At 41.0% G+C, this 12,040-nt stretch overlaps 1 non-coding gene across 1 annotated transcript; it reads left to right on the top strand.

Moving 5' to 3' along the window:
- The first annotated feature begins 10,679 nt into the window (after positions 1-10,679).
- LOC141722114 (small nucleolar RNA R71) lies at positions 10,680-10,786 on the top strand. Its single transcript, XR_012575144.1, has one exon. It is a non-coding gene; the product is annotated as a small nucleolar RNA R71 (small nucleolar RNA).
- The last annotated feature ends 1,254 nt before the right edge of the window (positions 10,787-12,040 follow it).

Here is a 12,040-nt window from a genome sequence, read left to right on the forward strand (position 1 = left end):
AGCAGTCTTCGCCATAGGGAAGAATTTAGTGAGAAACTTTTAAGCAAGATCTTCCCAAGTGTGAGCACTTCCTTAGCATCTCCTTATATCGATCCCAAGCCTCACACAGAGATTCTCCAGTTTGCTGAGCAAACTGAGTAAGAGTATTCCTGATTGCAGCAGTCTTCGCCATAGGGAAGAATTTAGTGAGAAATTTTTGAGCAAGATCTTTCCAAGTGGTGATAGACCCTACTGGTAGAGAATGTAACCAGCACTTAGCTTTGTCTCTCAGAGAGAATGGGAAGAGTCGCATCTTAATAGCATCTTCAGTCATATCATTGAACTTGAAAGTTTCGCAGATCTCGATGAATTCCCTGATGTGCATGTTGGGGTCTTCAGTAGGAGAACCCCTAAACTGAACTGAGTTCTGTATCATCTGAATCGTGCTTGACTTGATCTCAAAAGTGTTAGCCCTTATGGCTGGCCTGATGATGCTTGACTGAATGTCATTGATCTTAGGCTGGGAATAGTCCATCAAAGCCTTAGGATTTTCTGCTTGATCTCCCATCACTACTAAAACTCGTTCTTCAACTTTCTCTTCTTCTTCTACCTTCTTTTCTTCTTCGAAAACTTCCTTTCGAACCACCACAACTTTTTCCTCGGCATTATCTAGAGTTCTCTTACGAGTACACGAACGCGTATTCATACACCCCCCCTAGAGTACCTGAAATAAGACAAGGAAACCGATAATTAACAATGTCCGAGTCAATGAACTTTAACGACCACTGATGGAAAATACATAAACTAAAATTAACATTGCAGTCCCTGGCAGCGGCGCCAAAAACTTGTTAGGGCGAAACACGTGCTAATAATTCACGCAAGTATACGTGTTTGTAAGTAGTATAAGATATAAATCAGATTCGTTCCCACAGAGACTAGCTTAGGTTAACTAATTAATTTATACACTTAAGCAACAATGTATGGTTATTATTCAATGCTAAGACGATAACAAATTGAGGTTGTTTATACTATGAATTAAACTAACAATTATAACTAAGAGAGTAAAGAGGGTTGTATATTATATGAGACAGGCATGGGATTCTAACTTCATTAAATACTTCATTCAATAGCCTTATTGTTCTTAATCTTAGCATGCAATGGTGATGACACTAATCAGATAACACAGAACTGCTAAATGCAACCTTTCATTGCACGAATAACATACTATCAGACATCCATAAAAGAGATCGAAGCTGAATAAACACCAATTATATTGAGACCCTCTATGTATATTGTAACGCCCCCAAATCTGGGATCAGAGGATTTGGTCGTCACTATAAAACCTCAATCCAAATTAACCTGTTAAATCAAAATGCAAATGCCAGCGGAAGATATTTAGCATAAATGACCCCACACTAATCCAAGATCTTTTAAGGTTACAGTTCTAGAAACAAGATATCCAATTTCCACAAATAAATCTTTTAAAACTCTTTTCAACAATTCTCAATCTCAACACTTAACCCGCTAGTATAACTTTGAAAAGAAGTATACTAGGCCCAACTATAAAATACACAACTATAATATAATATAATATAAACAACTTTATACAACAAAACTTACACTAGTCCGCAAACCCTGGACCAACCACCTTCCAAAAGCTTCTTCTTTGTTTCCTCGAATTACGCGGCTAAACAACGCAAGTTAATCCTCACTGGAGGTTAAATTTAAAAACAGGCAAGTATGAGCAAAAAAAATGCTCAGGAAGATTATTGTAATATATATATGGTCATTTTGATATAAAATCGACATCTGCCTCAGAGCAAAAAATTTAAAAAATCATAATTGTTGAATCAAAAAATTTAGTTAAGGAATCCTATAATTGATTCTTCCTCAGTATTGTTAGGGCGAAAACACGCACTAATATTCACGCAAGTATACGCGTTCGCAAGTAATATAGAATACTTTCTAGTTCGTTCCCTAAGAGACTCTGACTAAATTATTGTCTAATTAAACTCACTCACCAATGTATGATTACTTCTCAATGTTAAGATAATAACACTTAAAATTGTTGATTAACTATTAACTATAATTAACTACTTAATTAACCACTTAACTAACACTTTAATTTATCAATAATAAAACACTCATGAGATCACAACTTCATTATTACTTCCTTCCATACCCATTGTTATTACCTTTAGCATGTGACAGTGATGATATTAATCGAATAACACGAAACTGATAAAAGCCAACTTTCATTGTACTAATACCATTCTACCAAGCATCCACAATTAAGATAGAAGTTGAATAGTCATCAACTATGTTGAGTTCCTATATGTCTACAGAAATTGACAACACAACGATTTAAGCACAAGTTATTCCTTTTGATTACATATGGCAAATAAAACTGTTAGAGTTACCCACTAATCATGCTCAACGTACATGAACCTATGCTAGCATGGCAAGTTCTAAATCTCAAGATCCACCGTCGCTTCACAAGAGATTAACACCCTATCTTATATGTTCGCGACGCACATAAGACGAATACGCACAACCAATACTAGATATCAAGCAATCATCACACACTAAAGTATTAAACAATTAACTAAAGAATTCCATAATAAATCCGTTGCAACCCCATGATCACGATTAGCCCATAATAGAACTTATCGCCATCATGGGTTCATATGAAATCATGATAAACAAACACAAGAAAATAATAACTAAACTAAATATATTAAAACAGAGTACGTCACAAGAGTAAATAAGTCAAAGCAAGAAAACTAGCATCCAACGTTACAACGAAACAAGAATCACAAGAAAATATGCTTCCTCTTCGTTGCGGTGTGCTAAATTGGTCTTCTTCCTTTTCTCTTTCGCTTCTTGCGTAAAACACAATCTAAAACATAAGCCCCTTAATAATATCTGTGAAAACGTCTCAAATCTACCTATATAATAGTCCCATAAAACTCAGATTACATAGAAGTTGGAAGCCAAACAGAAGTAGAAGTCTAAAATAATTTATCTTTTTCCCCGACCCTGCGCGGCCGCTCAGCATAGCTGCGTGGGCGCGCAGGTTGCTGCGCGGTCGCTCAGCATTGCTGCACGGGCGCGCAGGTCTCTACTGGAAAAAATCCAGGTTTGCTCCGTTTCTTCGCCGTAATCTGCCCATTCCTTTCCTCTCGCAATGGTGAACACATGCCAAGGCTTATTCTTGATGATTCCTCCCCCGAAATGCAACTAATACCCTGAAATGCATAAACACTAGAAAAACGCATCAAATACACAAAATACTTGATTTCAAGACACCAATTTAAGCCATTTTAAGACGTTCTAAGTGGTATAAAATGCCACTTATCACACCCCCAAACTTAAATCGATGCTTGTCCTCAAGCGTCACAGACTCAAAAACAAATAAAAATATGCATGAATGCAATCTATATGAAAATGCAGCGATCCCCCTTAATACAATTAATCAACCAAATTGCCACATCTCAACGAATGCAGTTAGACAACTAAAGATCAATAAACTCATGCAAACGGACATACAGCCAGAAACGTGGTGTGTGCAAATGCTTAACAGATATGCTTCGGAACTAGACCAATTACTATGACTAGACTATCCTCAAGGCAATCCTACGATTATACAAAGAATAAAAATTCTAGGCACAAAGTGATATATAACACTACAAGAACTCTGGAGCTTACTACGGAATCGTGCTTTTTATTTACAACTCAAATGCTTATTTGACCGTGCAATGAGTGAGGTCCACAAAAGACTTATATACAATGGTATCCATGTAACGAGCATTAGGTTAGCGGATCCCAGACTCTAAAAGCCTTAGGTCACTAGGCACAAAGTCCCCTATGAACTTAATAACTCGAATACCAAAGAGCCCACTCTTGATCAATTATGCAATTTTTTTTTTTTTTAACTTCTGAGCAAGTGCGTTTCGCTCCATCTTGCTCAACCCTAGATTACTCGCACCATATGCGAGCCGGCTACTAGCCATTTGACGCCTAGCCACAACTAGCAACAACTTCCATATTTTTTTCTCTAAAATTTTTTCTTTTTCATGCCTTTATCACTAAGAACCTATAATCGAATTCTAAGCATAATAAGTAGATTGACCTTGAAAACAACCAAATCATAACAACAATCTAGCCCTTACGCATTCTTTAAGACTTAGTGGACTTACAATTGTTTCTAGCATGCATATCAACCTACACAACTTAATATCACTTTAATGCTATCACTACACTCGCATCAATATCACAATTCAGTCGATAAATCATTGCAAAAGGGATCATGGTAAATGCATGAGCTACATGACATTCATAAAAAAAACTATATGGCATAAATTATGCAACTATATGAACTAAACTATCATGAATATGCAACTAAATGACACACACACAATATTCCTTAACTACCACCCCCAAACTAAAAATCTTCACTGTCCTCAGTGAAAGTAGTAGAAAGGAACACAGGGTATACCTACTCGGAGTCATCATCATCATCACCCTCAGTGGGTGGAGTATCAGGCGGTGGGTATGCAGAGTCCTCACCAAAAACTGGCCACTGGATATCAGCTCCAAGGCCTCAAAAAGCAGTCCCTAACGCAAGGGTGAGCTCCTGAGCAAACCTGCTCTGCGTCTCATACATGGCATCCATCCGCCGTGAAAGCCTCCTATACTGGGCATCACCCATCCCAGCACCCTCCTGAGCTCTCAAAGAACCAGCCTCACCACGCCCTGGCCTAGCCATAGTAGCACCTCATGCTGGACGCCCTCCTGGAAGACGATAACCCAGCCCATGCTCCTCAGGCTCACCACCGGTCCACTCCTGCATCCCATTCAGAGTGCCAGAATCAATCGGAGCTGCTGGCAACTGCAACTGCAACTACTCATGAGCCGGCCAGTTCACTCCCACTGCTCGGCATAGCTTCGTAACCGTGGATGCATAAGGGATGTTCATATGCTTTGCTCCCCTCAAAAACTTCAGAATTCTTTGGTAGATAAACTCACCAAGGTCCACATAGTACTCATCATGCAGAATTCCCCATAACAACTGTGCTCTCTCAACTGTGACCTCGTGTGCATATGAAGAAGGCAAAATATTAGCACATATAAATGCATTCCATGCACGGGCATACCTGTTCATGACGATTGCCGGAAAGTGACGATACTCATTATTGCCTGGACTGCGGGTCCAAGCTGTGCCCGGTCGACAGAGAGTCGCACAAATCAAATCCAAGTCAAAATCCTCAGCAGTCTTTTCATTCCAGTTCTCCTCCTCGGGCTTCCTCTCTCGCTGTCCAATCACACGGCGAATCGCCGCAGGATGATAATCAACCGTCAGCCCACGGACTACAGAAAACCCATTCTTCTCAGCCTTCGCGTTCGCGTAGAACTCGCGAACAACGCTCATCGGTACTGCTTCGGGTGACTCACAAAAAGCTATCCACCCCTTCTCTGCAATCATGGGCAACAACTCACCATCCCTCCCTGATGGTAAAAACCCCCTCTCCTTCAGAATCGGCTTCCCCAACAGCCTAGTGTACTCCTCCTCCGCAGCTCTGTCAGTTAACCGAGGCCTTGCAGCAGTACCCCTCGATGAATCAGCAGTAGGAACTGTGCTGCTGCTGTCAATAGTGCGTGCTCTCTTGGGTGCCATTGATTCGTGAATAAAAGTGTGTAAGAACTGATTTTTGATGTTTGTGAGAGGGTTTAAGTATAGGAAGTTTTGTGGGAGATATGTAGGATAGGTGTATGTATATATAGGGTGTGGATTAGATTAGGGTTTGGGAATTAAGGGATAAAATGATGGGGTAGTGGGAACAATTCGTGGGTTTATGGGCTAAAACTGTTTTTGTGTTTTTGTTTGTTTTTTTTTTCTGAACTGTAAAAAATTTTCTGGAACTCGACCCCTGCGCGGCCGCTCAGCATAGCTGCGCGGGCGCGCAGAGGGTCTCTGGAAAATGGCACTAACCACCTCTCGGTTTGCCATGTCCCTATAGTAGTGCTTCAACCGCTGACCGTTAACCTTGAATGCTTGGTCCGAATCATTCTAAAAAATTTCCACCGCTCCATGTGGAAACACAGTTTTGACAATAAAAGGTCCAGACCACCTTGATTTCAACTTCCCAGGAAAAAGTTGGAGCCGAGAGTTGAATAAAAGAACTTGTTGCCCTGGCACAAATAAATTAGGATGTAGCTTCCTATCGTGCCACCTCTTCACCTTTTCCTTATACATTTTGTTATTCTCGTACGCTTGAAGTCGAAATTCATCAAGTTCATTAAGCTGAAGCATTCTTTTCTTACCAGCTGCATCTAAATCCAGGTTCAATTTCTTCAATGCCCAGTAGGCCTTATGATCAAGCTCCGCCGGTAGATGACATCCCTTACCGTACACCAACTGAAACGGTGACATCCCAAGTGGAGTTTTGTATGCTGTTCTGTAAGCCCAAACAGCTTCATCGAGCTTTAAAGACCAATCCTTCCTTGACGGACAAACAACCTTCTCTAGAATGCGCTTTATCTCTCTGTTAGACACTTCCGCTTGACCATTTGTTTGCGGATGATAGGCAGTAGCTACTCGATGATTCACATTATAACGCTGCATCATAGAAGTGAACTTACGGTTGCAAAAATGCGATCCTTCATCACTTATGATTACCCGAGGTGTTCCAAACCTTGTGAAAATTTGCTTATGAAGAAAATTTAGCACTGTCTTTGCATCATTTGTCGGTAAAGCTTTAACTTCGACCCATTTTGAGACATAATCGACTGCCAGCAAGATGTACTGATTATTGCAAGACGAGATAAAAGGCCCCATGAAATCGATTCCCCATACATCAAAGACCTCGACTTCAAGCATCACATTTAGTGGCATTTCATCCTTCCTTGACAAATTTCCCACTCTTTGGCAACGATCACACCTTAAAACAAACTGATGAGCATCCTTGAACAAAGTAGGCCAGAAAAACCCTGCTTGCAGAATACGAGCTGCCGTCTTCTCACCTCCATAGTGTCCACCATAAACCGTGGAATGGCAGTCTCGTAATATCCCCTCCGTCTCACAGAACGGGATACATCTCCTGATGATCTGGTCAGCTCCCTGTCTAAACAAATATGGTTCATCCCACATATACCACTTCACCTCATGCAGAAACTTCTTCTTTTGAGCGGATGTCAAATTAAGAGGCATTATATTGCTGACGAGATAGTTTACAATATCTGCAAACCATGGTTCTTCCTCCTGAATTGCAAACAACTGTTCATCCAGAAAAGATTCATTGATTAACGTCCTATCTTGTGAAGTAGAATCGGGATTCTCCAACCTAGAGAGATGGTCAGCTACTTGATTCTCAGTACCTTTTCTATCTTTGATCTCTAACTCAAATTCCTGAAGTAAAAGCACCCAACGAATGAGTCTCAGCTTCGAATCCTTCTTAGAAACCAGATAGCGAATAACTGCATGATCAGTGAATACTGTTACTTTCGTACCAAGCAGATAAGATCGAAATTTCTCAAAGCCAAAGACTATAGCCAAAAGCTCCTTCTCAGTAGTGGTGTAGTTCAATTGGGCACCATTTAAAGTTTTACTCGCATAGTAGACCACATGGAAGAGATTTTTCTTGCGCTGTCCCAGAACTGCACCTACCGCATAATCACTCGCATCACACATCATCTCAAATGGTTCTGTCCAATCTGGTGCTGTAATGACTGGTGTCGTGATCAAACTCTCCTTGAGAGTCTCGAATGCTGCCAAATATTCATCATCAAATTTGAAAGGCACATCTTTCTCAAGCAAATTGCACAACGGCTTAGATATCTTTGAAAAGTCCTTGATGAATCGCCGATAAAAACCCGCATGACCAAGAAAACTACAGATTCCTTTCACAGAATTAGGTGGGGGAAGATTTTCAATGACTCCCACCTTGGCCTTGTCCACCTCCAGACCCTTGCTAGAGACCTTATGCCCAAGGATAATGCCTTCACGCACCATAAAATGACATTTCTCCCAATTAAGCACCAAATTAGTTTCCACGCATCTTTTGAGTACGACGCGCAGATTATTTAAACATTCATCATATGAGTGTCCAAAGACGGAGAAGTCATCCATGAACACTTTGACATTATTTCCAATCATGTCAGAGAATATAGCCATCATACATCTCTGAAAAGTGGCCGGGGCGCCATATAACCTAAACGAAACTCTGCGAAAAGCAAATGTGCCAAATGGACAAGTGAAGGTAGTCTTTTCCTGATCCTCTGGTGCAATACAAATCTGATTATACCCGGAATAACCATCCAGAAGACAAAAATACTCATGACCCGCCAATCTGTCAAGCATTTGATCAATAAATGGAAGGGGGAAGTGATCCTTCCTTGTGGCTTTGTTCAATTTTCTATAATCCATGCATACTCTCCATCCTGTAACTGTTCGAGTAGGGATGAGCTCATTCTTTTCATTTGCGACCACAGTGATACCTCCCTTCTTAGGTACACATTGTACGGGGCTCACCCACGAGCTGTCAGAAATAGGATAAATGATGCCTGCATCTAGCCATTTCAGAATTTCTTTCTTCACCACCTCCTTCATGATGGGATTCAGTCTTCGCTGCTGTTCCACAGTTGGCTTACTACCTTCCTCTAGCAGAATTTTATGCATACAATATGAAGGACTTATCCCCTTGATGTCTTCTATGGTCCATCCTATAGCCGATTTGAATTCTCTCAAAATCCTTAAGAGCTTGTCTTCCTCACTACCTGAAAGGTCAGATAATGTAATAACAGGTAACGTAGATGAATCACCTAAAAAAGCATACCTCAAGTGTTCAGGTAATGGCTTGAGCTCCAAGGTAGGTGCTTCCTCTATTGATGGTTTGAGCTTCCCTTCAGCGTTCTTGAGGTCAGAAGTACCAAGAGATTCAAATGGTATGTCCAGCTTCCGCTTCCAGGGAGAAGCGTTCAGATATTGTAATTGCTCGTTGCTATCTTCATCATCGCTGTCAAAATCCCCCACTAAGGCCTTTTCCAATGCATCAGACATTAGCATGTGATCGAGTTCCGAAGTAACCGCAGAATCAATCACATCCACTTTTAAGCACTCCCCATCTTCTGTAGGGAATTTTATTGCCTTGAATATGTTGAAGGTCACATCCTGATCTTGGACCCGCATAGTAAGTTCACCTTTTTGCACATCTATCAAGGTACGGCCAGTAGCCAAGAAAGGCCTCCCCAAGATTATGAGAATCTTCTTATCTTCCTCAAAATCCAGAATAACAAAATCTGCTGGAAAGAAGAGCTTATCCACTTTGACGAGCACATCCTCAACTATGCCCCTTGGGTAAGTAATGGAACGGTCAGCCAATTGTAGCGACATGTATGTGGGTTTTGGATCAGGCAGATCCAGCTTTTTAAAGATCGACAACGGCATCAGATTAATGCTTGCTCCCAAATCACAAAGGCACTTGTCAAAAGTTAGATTGCCAATTGTGCAAGGAATGGTGAAGCTTCCTGGATCTTTCAGTTTTGGTGGTAACTTTTGCTGCAGAACAGCGCTGCATTCTTCCGTGAGAGCAACGGTTTCAAGGTCATCCAGTTTCACCTTCCTTGAAAGAATAGTCTTCATAAACTTCGCATAACTAGGCATTTGTTCCAGAGCCTCAGCGAAAGGTATATTGATGTGAAGTTTCTTGAACACCTCCAGAAACTTCCCGAACTGTCTATCCAGCTTTTGTTGCTGCAATCTCTTAGGAAAAGGTGGTGGAGGATAGAGTTGTTTCTCCCCTGTATTAGCCTCAGGCAGAGTATGTTCAACAGTAGTCTTCCTTGGTTCCGCCGCTTTCTCCTTTTGCTTAGATTCTTCATCTCTAACTTCAGCTTCGACTTTCTTTGCCTTTTCAGCATCAGCCACTTTTCCAGACCTTAAGGTAATAGCCTTGACTTGCTCTTTAGCTTCCTTCCTGCCTGGTACTTCCGTGTCACTGGGAAGAGTGCCAGGTTGACGATTGAACACTGCATTGGCTAATTGACCGATTTGATTTTCCAAGGTCTTGATAGAAACCGCCTGACTCTTGCACAATAGCTTAAGTTCCTCAAAATCAGCACTAGTAGGTGCAACTACACTTCCCTGTTGAGGATATGATTGCCTTGTAGCATACTGCTGTGGTTGCTGGAATCCAGGTGGGTTAAACTGTTTACTTACTCCTTGCTGATATGGTGGCTGAATAGCATTCTGATTATTCCCCCAGCTGAAATTTGGATGATTTCTGTTATTAGGATGATAGGTCGTTGGCACAGGCTGCTGTTGTCGCTGATAATTATTCACATACTGAACAGATTCGTTGGCAAGAGAACACTGATCCGTAGCATGAGAACCTGCACAAAGCTCACAAACCATAGCTATTTGATTAACTCCATACGTAGCCAGAGAATCAACCTTCATTGATAGCGCTTGGAGCTGGGCTGCAATAGCGGTGGCTGCATCAACTTCCAGAATACCTGCTACCTTGCCTGACGTCATCCTCTGAGTTGGGTTTTGGTGCTCATTTGCAGCCATCGTCTCTATAAGATTATACGCCTCAGTATAGCTTTTAGCCCATAAGGCTCCTCCAGCTGCTGCATCGAGCATGGGCCGAGATTGGGCCCCCAAACCATTATAGAAACCAGTGATCACCATCCAATCCGGCATTCCATGATGTGGACATTTTCTCAACATTTCCTTGTAGCGTTCCCAAGCCTCGCACATAGATTCTGTAGGTTGCTGTGCAAACTGAGTAAGAGCACTCCTCATAGCAGCAGTCTTTGCCATTAGATAAAACTTCACCAGAAACTTTTGCGCAAGATCTTGCCACGTAGTGATGGACCCAGCTGGTTCAGAATGTAACCAGTCTTTAGCCTTGTCCATTAGTGAGAATGGGAAAAGCCTCAACTTGATAGCCTCATCAGTCACGCCATTATACTTAAAAGTGCTGCAGATCTCGACAAAATTCCTTATGTGCATGTTGGGGTCTTCAGTTGCCGCTCCTCCAAAAGAAACAGAATTCTGCACCATCTGAATAGTGCCCGGCTTGATTTCAAAGGTGTTAGCTTGAATAGCCGGATGAAGGATGCTTGACTGAATGTCATCAATTTTAGGCCGAGAAAAATCCATAAGAGCTGGATCAGCTTGAACAATACGATCTCCCATGTTTACTGGTTCTTTCTGCTCAGTTCCTGAATCCGAATCCTCAAAATCTAACTTCTCCGGAATATCAAGAACTTCGTCTGTCTCCTCAGCTGTATCTAAAGTCGTCTTGCGAGCACGAGAACGAGTTTGCATAAACGCTTGCTAAAGTACCTGAAAAAAAAGAAGAAAAAAATAAGTAACTACTACGTCCTAATCACTGAGTCCTAATGACCAATGATGGTAAGTACATAAACTAAACAAATACGCCGAGTCCCCGGCAGCGGCGCCAAAAACTTGTTAGGGCGAAAACACGCACTAATATTCACGCAAGTATACGCGTTCGCAAGTAATATAGAATACTTTCTAGTTCGTTCCCTCAGAGACTCAGACTAAATTATTGTCTAATTAAACTCACTCACCAATGTATGATTACTTCTCAATGTTAAGATAATAACACTTAAAATTGTTGATTAACTATTAACTATAATTAACTACGTAATTAACCACTTAACTAACACTTCAATTTATCAATAATAAAACACTCATGAGATCACAACTTCATTATTACTTCCTTCTATAGCCATTGTTATTACCTTTAGCATGTGACAGTGATGATATTAATCGAATAACACGAAACTGATAAAAGCCAACTTTCATTGTACTAATACCATTCTACCAAGCATCCACAATTAAGATAGAAGTTGAATAGTCATCAATTATGTTGAGTTCCTATATGTCTACAGAAATTGACAACACAACGATTTAAGCACAAGTTATTCCTTTTGATTACATAGGGCAAATAAAACTGTTAGAGTTTCCCACTAATCATGCTCAATGTACATGAACCTATGCTAGCATGGCAAGTTCTAAATCTCAAGATCC

Source organism: Apium graveolens, chromosome 4 (assembly GCF_009905375.1).
Source record: "Apium graveolens cultivar Ventura chromosome 4, ASM990537v1, whole genome shotgun sequence".
NCBI lineage: Eukaryota > Viridiplantae > Streptophyta > Magnoliopsida > Apiales > Apiaceae > Apium > Apium graveolens.